This window comes from Balearica regulorum, chromosome 3, assembly GCF_011004875.1.
Source record: "Balearica regulorum gibbericeps isolate bBalReg1 chromosome 3, bBalReg1.pri, whole genome shotgun sequence".
In the NCBI taxonomy this organism is placed as follows: domain Eukaryota; kingdom Metazoa; phylum Chordata; class Aves; order Gruiformes; family Gruidae; genus Balearica; species Balearica regulorum.
The window spans coordinates 119,481,703-119,498,968 of record NC_046186.1 but is presented as its reverse complement, the minus strand read 5'-3'; the positions used below and the strand labels follow the sequence as shown (position 1 = coordinate 119,498,968).

The 17,266-nt window shown below is 43.5% G+C and overlaps 1 long non-coding RNA gene across 1 annotated transcript in view; it reads left to right on the top strand.

The window, feature by feature from the left end:
* LOC142601343 (uncharacterized) overlaps window positions 1-17,266 on the top strand; it is a 91,846-nt gene that overhangs the window by 2,559 nt on the left and 72,021 nt on the right. The window lies entirely within an intron of this gene.

Below are 17,266 nucleotides of genomic sequence, written 5' to 3'. Positions count from 1 at the left end.
CTGTTTTGCAGCAGGAGGCAGGCGAAACTCGGCTCCTAATTCCTGTAGAAACCTTGATGGCCTTTTATGTCACAAATAAGGTTTCAAGACATACCGAAGGGTGTTTTTCTGGTTTCTCGGCACACTGGAAGCCTTTCCCTAGCTGCTCTGCTGACCTCTGGAAGCAGGAAAGAAAAACGTTTCCGTACCGCCCTGAAGGCTCAGGACAAGCTGCTTTGCTTTAACTTGGATGTGCAAACACCGGCGTGCGCTGCACGGCCCCTCCCCGGCTGGAGGTTCCTGCTCAAGCTCTTGCACAGCTGGGAAGTCAGAAGCTTTTCCACCAAATAAATAAAGCTGCTCTGAGATTTCCTCCTTCCTCTGTCTGCCAGCATCTCCCAAGGACAGATGATGTTTAATAGTTCTGTTCTCTGCTGTTAACTTCACTCCCCCTTTTTGCGTGTTTGTATTTGCATGTGCTCCGTATTCCTTGTAGGAAACTCTTTTCCTTGCTCCCCCGTTTTCTGCCCCTTGTAGCTCTACCTCTTTAGCACTGAGAAGCTCTATCCTCCCTGTCTGCTTTTTCTTCTTTTCCCTATACTCATGAATTACTTCATACAGCACCCAGCTCCCCACTCTATCTGACCTGCCCTTGGCCACAGACCTTCAGCCTGTGATTCTTGCTCCTTGCCTCCTCCAATCTTGTCTCCTGTTGCCTCCTATGCCTAAAACCCAGCCATTTGTCAGCGCGTTAGTGAGAACTGCCGTGCATCAAGGCAGTGAAATGTACTAATAGGTAGGTTTTCTGTTAGATGATTGCAAATACTCATATTGGCACAGATCCTGATTTTCCCCCGATGGCAGTGTCACTTGAGTACCCTGACATGGTATCAAGTAGCTTCTCCAGTCTTAGGGCACGATTTAGGCTCTGACTTAACAAAGCACCTTGTTAAAGTTGATCAGAAGAGCAAATCAATCCCCTCTGTGGTTGCACTTCAGGGTGGGAGCCGGAACTGCACAACGCTGCCTTGGGAAAGTCAGGACTGCTGAGCTACTGCCCTACGCACAGTGCACTGCTCTGGTTTGTCCTTCCCTGCTCGGAGGCAGCACCCGGCACCTTGGGGATCCAGCCTGGTTGGGGGGCTGCAATAGTCTTCCCATGACTGTTGCATCCCATGCTTTGGACTGAGTGGGATTTTACTTGAGATATCCATGGGTTTGCAGACTTGAGGCTGAGGTTCAGCTGTTAGTGCTATTTCAAAGCAGATTAGATGAAGGCGCGGTGATATGAGAAAGGTAAAAGAATTCAGTCACCTTATTTGCATGTTTCTGATGCCAGACACACCAATAAACAGAAGAAATGTTGGTTAAAGACCAGAGGAGCTTGCAATTAACACATTAAACAGATCTACCCACTGTAGGATCAAAAGCAGAGTAGGAAACGAAACACCCGTGCAATGTGACCATGGCTCTGCGTCAATGATTTGATTTACGCTTAACGTTAAAGGCCCGTAGGAAGCTGATGTTGCCTTGTAAACTCCCTCTCCTTTCATGTAAACTACTTCCCACGGTCTGGCACCAAACAGATAATTTCTCTCTCCTTCTTGTCTTTTTATAACTGCATCAGCTTCAGGATCTGATCCCTGCCTTTACTGTGTACTCGCTTGCTGCTAAACAAACGTCTGTCTGTGTGCCAAGCAGTATTTTGTTGACAAAAATCACTTTGTCACCAGAATTATGTGTATGCGCCTGATGAAATGCATTTAAGTGACAGAATGCTTTTAGTCACATGAATTTACTCAACTAAATGATATTAGGGTGGATTAAACCAAGGATTTCATCAGACTCTTTCCTCTAAAGAAAGACTTTCATTGATCCCCTCTGAAGTTGGAGACACCCATGCAGTCAAACGTATTTATTTGCTAAATAAGTCTGCTGTGGCCTTAAAATTGCTGCAGCAGGACCAAAGACGCAAGGGGAACTTGTACTGGGGCTTGACAAGCTCACTAACGTGCTGGGGGTCAGGACTGAAGTTTCTCTATGAGATGTAGCGCTACCTGCGACTTGGTTTTTGGATGCCGTGTCTCTGCGATCATCACTGCAAGGGGTGAGATTTCCCCCCGCCCCCGTATGACTTTCACAATAGAAAATGGGTGTCTAGCAAAAACCCAATTTTTTCAGACGTTGGCAGGAGTACGTCAACAAAATGCAAGAAACCGGAATAACCAAATATTGCAAATACATTGATTTTTTCCACCTTTTCTTTGAGATTTTTTCTATTTCATGATTAGCTCTCCTGAATGTTTTCCTAGTGCAGACTTAGCTGCTGCTCTGTGGGTGGCAATGCTAAAGCAGGGAGGTGCTCTGCTCGTCTCTTCTGCAGCACTTTTAACTTTCTTTGCTCGGTGGTAGAAGAAATTGGGTTTTGGAGAAGGAAGGAAAGAAAGAAAGAAAGAAACTCTTGGGTTTTGTACCCAGTGAGGTCAGAGACTGAAAATGCTGCTTGCTTTTGTGTATGGCAATGCCTAATGATATGCGATCATCTCTTCTGCTATTGGGAAAGCCTTGATTTCACCTCTTGGATCCTTTTACAGCTGAATGATGGGTGAAAAGGGACCCCCCCAGCATTACTCTCTACTGGGAGCTTACATGCCACTATAATAATTAATAATAATGACCCAAATTATTATTCGTAGTGTGTCTTTGGCAGTGTTCAGATGAGACTCTGAAAGCTTTTTACGCAGAGGGATAAGAACCGATCCCCTGTTCATCCTCGTACAGCCCAAGTCTGTCTCACGCCAGCGTAAGGCAGTAGATTTGAAGCATTATTTTGCTTTTTCCCCAGGACACCAAGCTCAGAGAAATTGAGGCACGAGGGTTATGTGCCCGTAATTCCTCACATGGCTGCAGAGCCAGGGCAAAACCACCCGTGAATTCATCCAGGCAATTATGCCTCTTGCTTAAACACGCTCGGAATAAAGTGCATTAGATTCTGACTCGTGACTCGCTGCTGCTAGCTCTAACAAGGTGTTATTTTTCTAATTGCTTTTGTTTGGTGTTTTGGATCAGGATTTTTGTGCAACTCCCTTTGGGTCCTCGGTGTGGCTCCCGCTTCCATGCCTGGACTCCTGTGCGTTTCCCCTGTGTCCTTCCATCTGGGACACACGCAGGGGCTTCACCCCGTCTCTCTTCTCCACGGTGGCAGGGCAGGGGATGCACTTCCACGGCCAAGGGGTGCAGAAGAAATTAATGCTGCATGCGTTAGCTGTTCCCTGTCTGACCTGCAAGTCAGTGTTTTTATAATTAAAACATGGAAAATGCCACTAGGTATGTTTGTGAAGTAAAAAACCCACTACTTTTAAGTCTACTCTTAAGTAATGACAAATATATATATGGTGTCAGAGCTGGTGCTGCTTTCTGTTAGGGCGAGTTTTCCTTTTGCCAACTGATTTATCTGTGAAATAAACAACCAGTGTTGAAATTAAAGCACATTAATATAGCTGATTTGTAAATAAAAAGGAGAGTTAGCCAGACAGAGTGGAAACATAAATAGAGACCAAATGTTATAATATAATGAGAGACGCTGCTCCTGTTTAGAAAAAGACTATCATCCCCCTGCATGCTCATGGTAACGGAGCGGTAGGCACATCGGCTGGTGGTATAGCAGAAATGTTCTTGCCTAATATTGCAAATGTTAAGCTAAATCTGTTATCTGGATACTCATCAATTATAAAAAGCATTCTGAAGGTCCACAGCAATTACCCACTTGAAGGGTTTTCCTGGCACCATTTCTCAGAAAAGTTTATTTTGTCAAACAGTGCTGCCAATCTCCTGCCAAGCCCTGGGAGGGGGCGGAGAAAGAAGTCAAAACCTCTATCGCTTCACCTGAAAAATATCCAAATGTGTGGAGGTGGTCTGAGATTTGAATAACTCTCAATACAGAAACGGAGAGGTTATGGTCACAGTCACGTAATTTAAGAGACGTGGCTGAGCGGTGCTGCTCCCCTATAAGAAGAGCTTGTGGATAGATATTAAGATAGAGATTATTCAGTACGATGCACTTGAGCTGCGCAGGGAAGAATTAATTGACACCTAGATGTATTGGGGGTAGGGACGGTGACAACATATGATAAATGAAACACGCAGCAGTGAGAACAGATGTATGCTGGAAGGACAGCATGATAAATGTGCATCTTGATATTTGCAGTGCCTGAGAAAACACTCCCGATCTGATACAGGTTCAGTAACTACAGTCATGTTTGAGTACGGCGGTGACTTGATTGATTTAATTAGCTCTCATTAATGGCATTGAAGATAGTTCAACAACAAGCAACAGAGAGTCTCGCTGAAGTGTTGAATGTTAATTGCTTGATGATTTGTGTTATGGGACGGCTCTTTTGCAGAAGTACAAATTAGATGGTGAGTTGTTTGGAAACACTGAAGTCTATCCTTGCTGGGATGGAGGAGACTGCCTGGGCTGGCTGCGTCGTGCACCTTTCCCACGCCAGCGTGGGTTCTCTGTGCCCCACGAAGGCTGACACCCTCTGGGAAGGAAGGCTCTGGCCACAGCCATCAGGGCTCCTTCCCCTGTCACCCCTCTCCCCACTCACGTGAATAGAAGGGAACTTGCAAATCAATATCCTCATTAAAGCTTGTAAATTATTTTCATCTACATTGACTCTGAAGAGTGAGCGAGCTGGCCCAGGGAAAATTAAAATCGTCCCTATGGCTAAATCTGCCCAAAAAATATTAATTTTTTTTTAAACCTTTCTCATAATAGCATTTTAAAATTCAATTTGGTGCTCTCAAGCTAGCTGCAAAAATGACAAAGTTTGGTCCAACAAGCAAATTTCCTTCCAGCATTTTTTATTTCATGTAAGAAGTAACTAATCTTGATGTTGCCTGACTTAGGTGGGAGTTACCTGCCTCTACCCTGGACTTCGCTGCTGTTTATATCTCTCCATGTCTGACCTGGCATTCTGCATGCCCAAAATCTGCCTTGGGCTGAGCTCTATGGAGACGTCCTTGCTGTCTCAAGGAACAAGATAAGGGCAAGGGAGCATAGTCCTTCTGTGTAGTAAAGTGGTTGTAAGAGGTATTTATTTTCCCTTCTCCCAGGTGAGGAAGGGGAAGCAGGGTGAGGGTGAACGCAGAAGATGGAAACATGAGATGGCCCAGAGGGACAGCACTGCTGTGGTTGGACACAGGGAGCAGCAGGAGCTGTATGGCATTGCCTTATCCTGCTGCGCCTGCAAGGGAAAAGCTGGGACAGAGGGTGGAGGTGGAGGCACGTCCTTGCTGGGATGTAATCACCAAGGGGGAGTGTAATTAAAAACTGTTGGGTTTGAGTGGTTTAAGCCTATAGAGGCCAGGTGTAATTCTGGCACTGAGTTTCTTTTGAAAACTTTGCTTAGGTAACATTAGTGCTGTTTAAATTGAATTATTTGTGGGTATGCTGCTAACAAAAACCACGACAGGAACCCACCCCAGTGGGGCAATTCCTGTGCAAGGTACGTGCAGGTGACTGCAACGTGGAGCAAGTGCTTGTGGAGATGGTATGTTTGTCTTTTGAAGAGGGATAGGGCTTCATTCTGGTCTTCAGGATGGTTTAAAAGAATAGAAATTAATGGATCTGTCCTATGTTTGCCATTTCTATGTGAAAAACAATATTCTGCATCTGTGCATGTGTGTAGGAGGTATGTCACCACACCTCTGTCCTTTTTCAAAAGCCGTAATGCTTGACAGCATTGGAGGCAGATCTAATTTTACAAGTGAAAGGCTGCCTTTGCCCCCAGTTCTGCCAGCCGCAGACCGCAAGACCTCTGTCCAAGGGTTAGTCCCTCAATCTGCCTTGCTGCAAGCTGGAGGAGAGCAGAAAGCTGTGCCTGCCTCTGCCAGCGCTCTCTGACTGCAGAGGCACTGTGTGATGGTCCTTTCTCAAAGGCCAGAAAGGACCCAAAAATACCTTGCATAGATAGGGATTCAATCCCAGCTGTGAGCACATTGGCTGAATATTGCAAGGACAGAAATGCACAGGCTGGTTGGACCCGTCCTTCGCGACTGGATGGAGCCCAGAGATGCTGTATGCTGGATTTCTGTGCTGAGTGAGGTCTTTCCTCTTGGAAGCAGTTTAAGATACCATTGTCCTTAACCGAGGTTTCAAGCGGTCCAGCCTTGGGGTGCTTTGGTTCACCAGCTGGGCTCGGTGTCCTTCTCCCGCATCAGATGCGCTTGGAGTTCTCTTCACCCACACCAGCCTCTGCCCTCCACAGGACAGTAGGAAATCCGACGTGGTTACTTGCCACTGACTGCAAGGCAACATCGTATACATGTAGTGGGAATGATCCATGTGGAAAAATTAACTGTACAGCTATCCTGACTGATGAAGGGTGCTTTAGAAATGAAAAGCAGTGTTTAGGAGCTGGGTTGGCAGTGTCCAGGCAAAGCAGGTCCCTGTGAACAGCGCATGACACTGGAGGACCCTAGGCGAAATGCAAGCTGTGCTTCTCAAAATAACCACTTTTCCTCACCTTTTCCCCCCCCCTCCACTTTTTTTACTCACCTGACACTGTGCTCGGAGATGGTGGGAGAAGTGGGATATGTGTACTGGTGTGCACTCTGCACGCTTTTGGCAAGACAGGGCTTTCTGAACTGGAGGTTGCATCATATTCAAGTCTTTCCTCTTTTGTGCTTTTGACCCTGCAATTTTCTATAGATATCATGGGAAGTATTTTCACACCGTAAGACAGTGGCTTCTGTAGTCGCTTTGTCCAAGTTGTTATTAGGGCAAAGCCAGGAAACCTGGGCTATGGTGACGGAGAAGGTGCATACTGGTGAGGAGCATTTTGGCATGGTACCTCTCCAGACCCAAAGGGACAATGCCTGAGAAAAATCAGGTTCTCCATTTACAGATGCAGTGTGGAGTAGTTGCATCTTCTGTAAGTTATACCTCTGATTACACAGGTCGCTGAACTTCATTTAACCTGTAGCTTTGAGAACATGATGGCATTAAGAGAGGGCTGAGAAAAGAGTTTCTCTCCTTGATGTCATAGATGTTGACCTTTTGTTTTGCCCTGAAGGCAAACAAAGATGAGTGATGAGTTTTTGCAGAGGGAAAAACCACTGTGTTTTCAATTTGTTGTAGCTTTTTTACTCCAACAGGTTGTTTTGATATTAAGATTAAAGTGACTCCAATAATATAAATTCCGCAATTATTTCCCAGAGATTATTTCTGTTGAGTGCACTTTTTCAGAGGAGAAATCCACGTGACCGGAAAACTTCCCGCTAGAGCCCATGAGGTTATCTGTGTTGGGAAGGACAGTAAGGCCCCACGCTGTCTCACGGTGCATTGATCCCCGTGGCTGCCCTTACAGCACGGCTCGGCGGGGTTCCTATGTAGCCATGAGCTCAGGTCAGCTGAGGCTTGGGACAGTGAGGACAACGACCAGCAGGAACTAGGAATCGCTCCCCTTTTACTATTTCAAAGACTAAAGGCTTGGGTGTTGTTACGAGGTTTTTCTGTATGTTTTTACCAATGTGCCTTTTCTTGTGCAAAACAACGGGATTTCTGCACAAAATCCACTCTGGGAAAAAAAACCAAGAGCTTTATGAGTAACACCACTGAGTTTCCTGAGGTGTAACCCTTTCTCAAACAATTCTTTTCTAAAATACCATCCCTCGGTTTATAGATTTTATGAGGAGATAAAGTGCTGCAGATGACTGCTTTATACACACAACATGAATGCTGTGCTTTTCCTGAAATTGTCTCCAGTCCTGTTCAAATTCTATGGTGAGCTTGTTTTAATAATAACTTGTCTAAAGAAACAAAATTTCATTATCTAAGAACAAAAGGGACCCTGGCTTTTAATATATACAACCTGCCCATATGACACACATATGCCCTCTTTGAGCAGGAAGGGTATGAATCTTGTAGCTCCTGGCTTGAAGATGTTTGAGAAAGACCTTGGCCTTTAATGCTGTTCAAATACTGGTATTAAAAGCCCTCCCTCGATGTTCCCAGCTTAGCAAAATTCTTTGTTACTGTTGTGGAGGAGGTGTTGCTCCTCACTTTGTCAGCTGTATCTGGAGAGTTATTAGCGGTTTTCATTAAAGTAGAATTTAGAATAAGCAAGTTGCAGTGGTCCAAGCATAAGTATCAAATAGAGGTTGTTTGCGAGCTGATATCGTATTTTTTGTTTGGATAGCTGCAATAACTTCATTTCTGAAAGAAGTGTGTTGTAACTTGATAGAAACTCAATGCACAAACTAGCATGGGTGCATGGTACTTTTTGACTGAATTAGTTCAGTCCTTCAGTTGTCCACAGATGAATCCCATAAAAGAAGTCTGTCTCAGTAAAAACCCTTAATTTCCACTGTTATGCAGGAAAACGTCAGGGGACCAAAGGCATATATATTTGCCTTGGCCTGCTCTCTACTATAAATAGGAAGGTTGTACCTGCAGCATGCTCCATCCTTCAAAAGATGTTGAGACTTTCTCTCCCTTTGGAGAAAGAAGGTAACTGGCCTTGTGAATGAAGGTGACTTCTTCCAGGCTGTCACTCACCTAGTGCTGAGGCTCCCCAGCCTGTTTTTCCTCTTCTTTTTGTGGGATAATAAAAATACAAAATCCAGACTTTTCAGTAAACTAGTTCTTGGTTTGATAATTGTGATTCTAGTTACAGTGAGGACTTTGCCTTGCAAGTTTGCCTGGATTTTTTTCTAACACTCTTACTTGGACACATGTATTTGGGGTTTGTTTTGTGGGTTTGGGTTGTTTGGGTTTTTTTTCCCTAAAGTTCCTAAATTTAGATGAAGATGATAATGTGCTTTCACCATTTCCCATGTGAATGGGTTCCTAACAGCTTTACAGAATTAATAATAGCTGAGCGCGGAGGCATACACTCAGAGCAGCACAGAGGGAGACCAATTCAAGAGGGAAGAAAAGCTAAGAGCTGCAATTCTGCAAAATAGGTTCTCCCTTTGCATTGGACCCAATCTTCTTCTTGGGGCAAAGCTTTTCACTTGCTACAGACACAAATCTCAGCTAATTCTTGCTGCTGCGCTACCAATTTTATTACAGCGGCAGTACTGATGGAACTGCTCAGCAGTAGGGCGCATGGCTTCCCACCAGCGTCTCTGCTCCAGCCATCAAATACACTTTCCCCTTCCTCCTACCGAGCCTTGAGCCACTTTACAAGGGTCTAAAAAAAACTTGCGTGGTGCTGAGCTTTAACAGCACCAAGGCTGCTGTACCTACCCAGTCTTTCCCTTGTACAAGCAAGAGCTGTTTGTGACTGTGGAGGAAGGGCAATGAATTCTAGTCCATCTTTCCCAGTTTTAGCATTTATCCCAGAGTTTTAGGAATAACCACAGTCATTCCGCTGTCCGTAGCATGTTGTGTGATGCCCTGGTGTCAAGCAACTGAACCTGCTGTGGTTCGGTGGTCTGGCTCCAGAGAACATCTCGGCTTTAACTGCAGCTCATTAATTGGTTTGAAGGATAAAATATTGCACCAAACTTATTCCACAGATCCTGAAAAACTTAGAATTGGGTGCTTTTTACTAGACCTTATTGCAGTTGCCCCTGTACATAGCTCAGAGCTGCTTGGCCCCTGGTTAAGTCTTGTCAGCAAGTTGCTCGATCAATGAGAAAAGTGGTTGGTATCAGGGATGCTGACAGGTAAAGGCATCACGCTGTCATCCAATTTTTGACTAAGGAAAGACCCTTGCTAGAAGAGTTCTCTGAGAGCACTTAGACACTTATTGCCCACTGTCAAGAAGCTGGCCTCCAGATTAAGGAGGTGACAAAAAGCCAATTGAAAATCATGGCAGGGCCCCCTGTGGCGGGGAAGTTGGATGGCATTTGCTCTTGCCTTCACAGCGGGCTGTTTCTGAGCATGGCAAAGCTCATAGTCTGTCATAATTAATGTATCGTTAGCTTGTCGTTACTCTGGTCGTCTAAATGTCGGTGCTTCTACCCTCTCTGGGCTTTTCCATTTAGAGAAGCCTGGAAAATGCGAAAATGAAACTTCGAGATGGATTACAGTAAAAATCTCAAGTCTAGGAGGAAGCTGGGAGTTTATTTGAGGTCTGTGCAGAGATGGAGGGTTGGCCGTTCTCCCTAGGGAAATATACACTCAGATCTGCTTCAAAAGTGGCAAACAGGATGTCTTAATGTTGGTTGGCACTCTGAGTAATTCCTGTCTTCGCTAAACATAACGTGGCTTCATAAGGCAGATGGTTGTTCACAGGTCACGTGGGAAAATGAGGAGGCAGAGGAGAGGACTCCATCCGATCTGGCAGAGAAAGCAAAGCGATTCAATGCCAGGGTGTGCAAAGGAAGCCCGAGCATTCTGCAGGGGCCTGCGAAAGCTTGGCTGTTGGGATCAGGCAACACGCAGCTTCGGCTCTGTTTGTTTATAGAGGCAGCAGCAAGAAGCATGTGAATTCTGCGTGCTTCGGTGGCCGGCGTAATTGAAATCTGTGATAAAATATAAATTAACAGAGGGAAAGCATTCCTTCTTGTTCCATCTGAATTGTTTGCTTCAATTTTGTTATCCAAGATGATTGTGAAGAGCGGTCTTGTCGCTTGATTGTCCCTCTCTAAGACCAAGCGAGGGTTGAGAGCCCTGTAGCCCAAATCCTGATAAAAAGAAACCTCTGATGTCATGGGGCCAGAACAAGGAGGATGGTTTTAATAATTCATGTATATATGCATATATTTTTAAGAAACTGGTGATAATTGTTTTCACAGAACATGCAAAATTGCTCCAACAAATGGCATACAATGTCTGCCTGGTTTTCCTTATAATTAAGGAGCCCAATGCTCTTAACTGGACAGATAAGTGGGAGGCCCTGATTTGACAGCACAGTTATGAATCCCAGGGTGTGAGAAGTTCCCATGAAGCCACAAAGAGGATGTTCCCTTGACTGCAGGGGGATATAGCTAAGTGCTTTTCTGGAGAGGGGCCATCAGGAGTCAGATGTAAGGAGTCACAGAAGCAAAGCTATTAGAGCAGTAAAGCTGCTTAACTAATGGTCTTACAGAATGGGATCCTAATTTCATGAATAAAGATAAGAACGAGGAGCAGGATGCTTGCGGCCAAAGGAACAGGGCTCTCCGTGGTTCTCAGCAGAGACGCAGGCCCAGGGTGACAGCACGGGTTTTCTGTAATTAATTATTTTTTTTTAAGCTTGCTACATGTCTTAATCTTACGGGATAAAACTGTCTTGCTCAGCTTGCTGCTGATGCGTTCTCCGGGAGAGGTGAGAATTAAGCCTGTCCCAGGTTATTTACTGGAACAACAGAAATTTGTATTCTGTTATTCCAGCAGTTGTTGTCTTGTTATAAGGCTGGGAGAGGCTGCGAGCAGCACTCAGGAAACAGGCTCTAAAGAGGGCTGTCTAATTTTATTGGTCCCATTTGAAAAATTACATTCCCTCATCTCCTCCAAAAAAGAGCTGTGATCTCCATCTCCTCCCGCTCGTCATTTGCAATATAGCCAGCTTTGTACAGCACATAATCACAATACTGGAGCAATAATATTTCATCCAGGCTTGCAAGGGGCCTTCGGCTCCCTAGAAAAGCAAGGGAACACCAGTCAGAGTTTTTCCACCTTCAGCAACGCACAAGGCACGGCTGTGTGGGCTCTCTGGGGCTCGGGGGATTTCAGCCCATCTGCTGAAATAAAGGGACTTCTGAGGACTTTTTTTTTTTTTTTTTTTTTTTTTTTTTTTTTTTAAACCCCGCAGGCTGGAAGAAATGGCATAATAGAGAAAATAGAGACAGGCATATGTGTCACTAAATTAATGTACCTGCTCTGCTGTGGGATAGTCACATCAGCGTCACTGCTGTCATCTGGCACCACTGCGGGCATTAAGTGAGAACGAGTCTGTCACACTTCATTTACCGGGCTTTGACGATGGATTTGGTGAAATCATTGCCTGGGATGACAGGCTCTTCTCTCATACTGATGACACAGGAACAGGTGATGGGTGGTGATGGCATTGGTGTGGCTGTTCAAAGGGGGCAACTGTAATCCCTGGGGGAGAAGTAGAGCTGGGCAGGGCTCCTGGCCACAGTCAGAGAGGGCTACGGAGTCTGCAAGCTTCTACAGCAGCTTGGTACAATGCATGGGTATTCCCCTGTGGGGATAAACTTCAGTTACCAAAGGTCTGGTTCGAGATGAGCAGAGAGAAGCCCAGAGCCCCAGCAGTGCATCTTAGGGGCTTCACGTTAACTTCCTAACTCGTGGGATGGACCTCACTGCTTCCAGGGAGGAAGCACAGGCTTTAAAATAGAGCGACACTAAGCATCCAGAGGAGGTGTAAATAATGTGTGCTGTGAGAACCTGGCAGATAGGGTCTGACCCTGCAAAATCACAAAGTGTGTAAAGAGGGATGGGGAAGCTGCGGGCCATCTATTCCTTTCGTTGGAACTTTCCATGTGTAGACTGGTATGAGCTGTCTCATGCTTTCCATAATGACACTGCTTCCTAATCTAACATCAAACTTCAGGTAGCCCATAGCCCTTGGAAACTCAGTGGTTCACTGGGGTTGGGCGAAACAACTGGATTTTGATGCATTTGGATTCCTGGCTTCCCCAGAAATCAATGTTAAATGTACCCTTTGGCATCTGAAATACTTTTAAAATCTGGCCCTAAATGTATTTGTCCTGCAGGAAGTGTCTGAGTTGGAATCAAAACATGGAATTTATGACAAAATCTGTCCTGTGGCAAAGCATTAAATGCTACTCACCCTGAAATTAATAGCAGATGCAACGCTGGTTATACTGCAGAGAGAACTGGGAAAAAATACACATTAAGTTTTTGTTGGGGTTTTGGGGTTTTTTCCCCAAATAAAATAGGTAAATATCCCAATCTTCATAGGCAGTCTTTCTGGACTATGTTGCCAATAGAATCATATGGGCTTGAATAATCAGTAATCTCAAATTGTTTCAAGAAGCAGCATTTGGTTAGTGTGCGTGCATGGTGGGGCACAGCTATGGCTGTCTGCGCAGCAGCCGTCCTGGGTTCTCACCGTTTTATTGTCACGTACGGTACCACAAGTTTTGTCCGAGATCCCAGACAAGCTGAGCTTTGTGCCCTGTGCTGGGCCAGGCAGAGGGGGGCTGGCTCAGCGATGCCCTGGGTGTTGTCTTGCAAAACTTTCTGGTGGGCAGCAGCTCCCTGGTTTGGGTGCCCCTTCGTAACCTGCTTGCACCCCCACTGGGGCCGTGTTGGCTTCTGGAGCAGCTCTTCATGAGAGCTGCTCACATTTCCAGCCTCCCTCCGTCAAGCAGTAGGACCCGCTTCTTCACCTTATTTTTGGTGCAGTGCCAGCAAAAGCAGCGCTATTAAAACTAATTAGATAAATATATATGTATTTCATAATCAGGCAGTTAATTATGGCTTAGGGAGCAGATGGCAGTCCTTGGCATTTAGTCTACCTATTCATAGCCGTTTTAAAGCGAAGTATATATATTGCAGCTAATTATGACTCAATACAAAATATGTAGGTAATTACGACCTTAGCCCTTGTCTCATCACATGTTATTTGTCTGAAGAGTGCAAATTGTTTTGGCAGATCTGTAGGTAGAGTCCCTGTGCTAACGCCTCTCTTTTCCCTTCTCCACGGTTTGGGTGACAGTGCCTCTGACTTGTTACTGGTGTTCTTTCCTAGGAGAGCTCAGACTATCATTTACTTTTTTTCTTTAAAAGATTATAAAATGTTTAACTCATTCTTATTAAAATCCAGATGGGTGGTATAGAAATAAGAGCCCTACCACTGGCTCAATCTGGAGATAGGAACGTCTAAGCAGCATTTGATTTCTTTCCAATGTCATCTGTAAAATTATTTTACTAACACCTGTGAAACATTACATCATCTTTTCACACACACACCCCCAAGCTAGAGTTTCTGTTGGGAAAAAATATTTGCAGAAATGTAGATTAGGAAAAGTTTGAAAACCAACACGGAAGATGAGGCGGCTGAGTTTTGGCTTCCAACACCCAGTGCACCCTCCATATGCTTTTTAGGGTGTTTTCCTCAGCAGGGGCGGGGGGGGCATCCTGAGCCTGGAGCATTTGTGCTCTCTTCGATGTCAGACTAGGAGATCATCAGGTCTAATTTAATTTGAGAGTGTGAAGGGTGCTGATTTCACAAAGGAGAACAAGGGAGATAGGAATGAAATGTCAGAGGGATATCAGCCTACAGGCCTGATGAGCTATGGTGGTTTTTGGTTTGTTTTTTTTTTTTTTTCTCTTTAGCAATTAACTTCTAAGGCATTTTGTTCCTGCTCAAATTAATGTTTTTCAGAAGGGAAGAAGGACACTTGATGTCACATCCTGAAGGAATATCATGGTTTCTGGCCTTGGTCACAAAGCTTGAAAAGACAAGAATAAATCCATAGGTGCTTACCAAACCAAAACCATGGCCACAGTGTAGAGTTTCTTTTAAGTAAGGAAGAAGCTAGATTGGAGGCCACCGTTGTCTTCAACTGATGTGCTATGACCTAGAATAATGGGATCTAAATTTTTTGAGCTTTTTTAATGGAGTCCAGGCCTGAAAGAATATATATGTGAATAATTCAGCCTACAGATGTTGCAGGTAAAATCCCTTAAGCCTTGTAGATCTGGCACTGAACAGATAAAAGAAACTATCGCAGAAACGGTTCAAGAAGTTCATACTATTTTTTGATGAAATTATTCAGTCTATACCTTCCTAGGTCAATGGTATTTCTGCCTCCTGTTGCTCACTATATGTATGAAATGTTTTATTTATCCAAAAAGGTTTAGAGATTTTAGAAGAGATTACATCAACTTCTGAGAAATAAAGGAAATTACTCTCTCTCTTTTCTGTTTTTATACTGTGACTGAATAAGCAGAATACTTGGGAACACGTACGTACTCCTTATACATCCAGTTGTTTAGGTCCATGTGGATATATTCATATTCTGATGACAGGCTGTCATATAAATAAGAAGAATAATGGTGATTTGTCCCATGCACAGTGAATGCTGAGATCTAAACAGTGAAACAACATGTTTCATTAGAACAAGATGTGTTTGGTTTAGGTTCTTTGATTTTTATTTCTTTTTTTCCCCCAAAGAGCAGTAGTATTAAATTTAAAATGCTTCATTTCAAAGCGTGGACTTGAAAATGCTATTTTTCATTTAGAGACTCCTGATAGAAGAATAAAAATAATTAAAAGCGGTGTTTAGCCTGTAGCTTGAAATCTTCTGGTGAAGATGGTAAAATTATATTAAAGAAAATGTTCATTTTTTCAAAAATAGAAGGATCCTGGGGTCATGCAAGAGGTTTTTGTAGTTCAAGAGTATCTAATGGTGAGTAAAATAAGAAACTGATTCCTGAAGAAGTCCACTATGCGTTGTGTCAATTAAATGGAAAAAAAAAAAAAAAAAAGGTAAAAAGGTATAGGGAATCACCATTGTCATAACTGCCCAAAGACCACAAAACTAAAAGCACATTCCTTTGGCATTACTGTTGCCAGAGTTTTAGGAAGACAGGTCTTTGCAGTCCCCAACCTCCAGGGACCCCTGCGTACGAGCATCCCCCGTTAACTCAAGCTGCTCCCCATTCCTAGCACTTTCAGAGCTCTACAGGGAGGGTGCTGCTCTCTTTCATTTTGCCCAGCTTTGTCCCTTGTAACCTTCTCGGAGGCATAGAGAAAATCAATTGAATTATACTTGTTTTGGGGGGATTGGAGAATAATGGAAGTGGCTCTTATGGATGTGACACAAAGCCTGCATCCGTTCAGCCCTGAGGCACGATGAATGGAGGTGCGAATTGATTTTGACTACACTACCTTGAGAGCCAGGACTTCGGCAGGAACCTTACAAAATAAGACAAATTGCATTCTGCATTGTATAGAATTATATTCTTTGTTCTTTAAACATGTCTTATGCTGAATAACATCCAGGCAAGTTATGTGATTAGAGAACTCCTTGGGAATCCTGGTACTTTCTGATGCTCTGGAAGGCTGTCAGGAAATCGTAGTCTGATGCACGCTGTCAAATTTGCCTGCTGGGTGGTTTAGCAGCACATCTGACGAGGTCAGCCTTCTTAATTTCTTACCTGTGTTGCGTCATTGTGATTTATCTTTATGTTTAATTGTTTTTCTTCTTATTAAATCATAACTTAATTTTCATTTATTAAACCGGAACACTTCTGCCATCACCTAAATAAAACTGACATAAGCATTACTATGTAACCACACAATTATGCTGCAGGCTAGTAGGCACTTTACCTGTATAGGGATGCCCTGAATTCTCCTGCAATGATCAGTTACTTCACGTATTCCTAACTTTGTGATTGACTATGGTGTACATATTGACAATATTAACCTAATTTGTCTGAAGCTTTTGGCTGGTTGCCGTCGATCATTTTATACTCTATAGCCTTTCTCTTTTGTCTCAGAGTTTTATAAACATCATAGAAGTACATAAATATGTATTGAATTGACTCTTATATTAAATGCATATCCCATTTACAAGCATTTGTTGTTCTCATTTTACCAAATGGATTAAGAAACATCTGGGTTGAAATACCCAGTGTTCCCCAAACTATGTGATAACAGAAAGTGGGGAGAAAACCCAAATCTCGAATAACGTTATTCAGCTCCTAGCATAGCGTATCAGTTTATTGCAAAGTATATGTAATTTCTATTAAGTTGTTTTAGTGAAAGAATGAATGAACAAAAACTTATTTTAAAAGCAAAACCATATGCTTCATCCATAAATTGATGTGGTGCAACTTTTAAGTCCTCTAAGTGACAGAGCGTAGCAGTGAGCGCTGAGGGTTTTTATAACCATGGATGATTAGAGCTGGTGAAACCATTCACCCAGAATATGCGTATTCTGTATACATAAAAACATATAAAAAATACACAAAAAATTTCAAGGCAAAGGAAAGAAAGAGTAGCTAAGGCCCCAAATTCAAGTCCTGTGAGCATATGCAGGCTTCCAGTTCCTAGAAACACATCCTCTTGAACCTTTGTTTTCTACAACTAAAATTTGGTCCTCCTAATCTAGCACTGGACCTTGTAATTTGTTCTTCATTCATAATTGGAAATTAATCGCTATCACAGTATAAATAATAATAAAATTATTATACTGTAATAATCATGTCATAAACTCCAGGAGAAGGAAGCACTTAGGAAAGAAGAGCTCTGTATGACCTCACTCAAATCAAAATTACTGTTGAATTTAGTGCTTCTGTGGCATTGTTAATAATAATAAATGCAAAACGATGTATCCTGCTCCATCACGT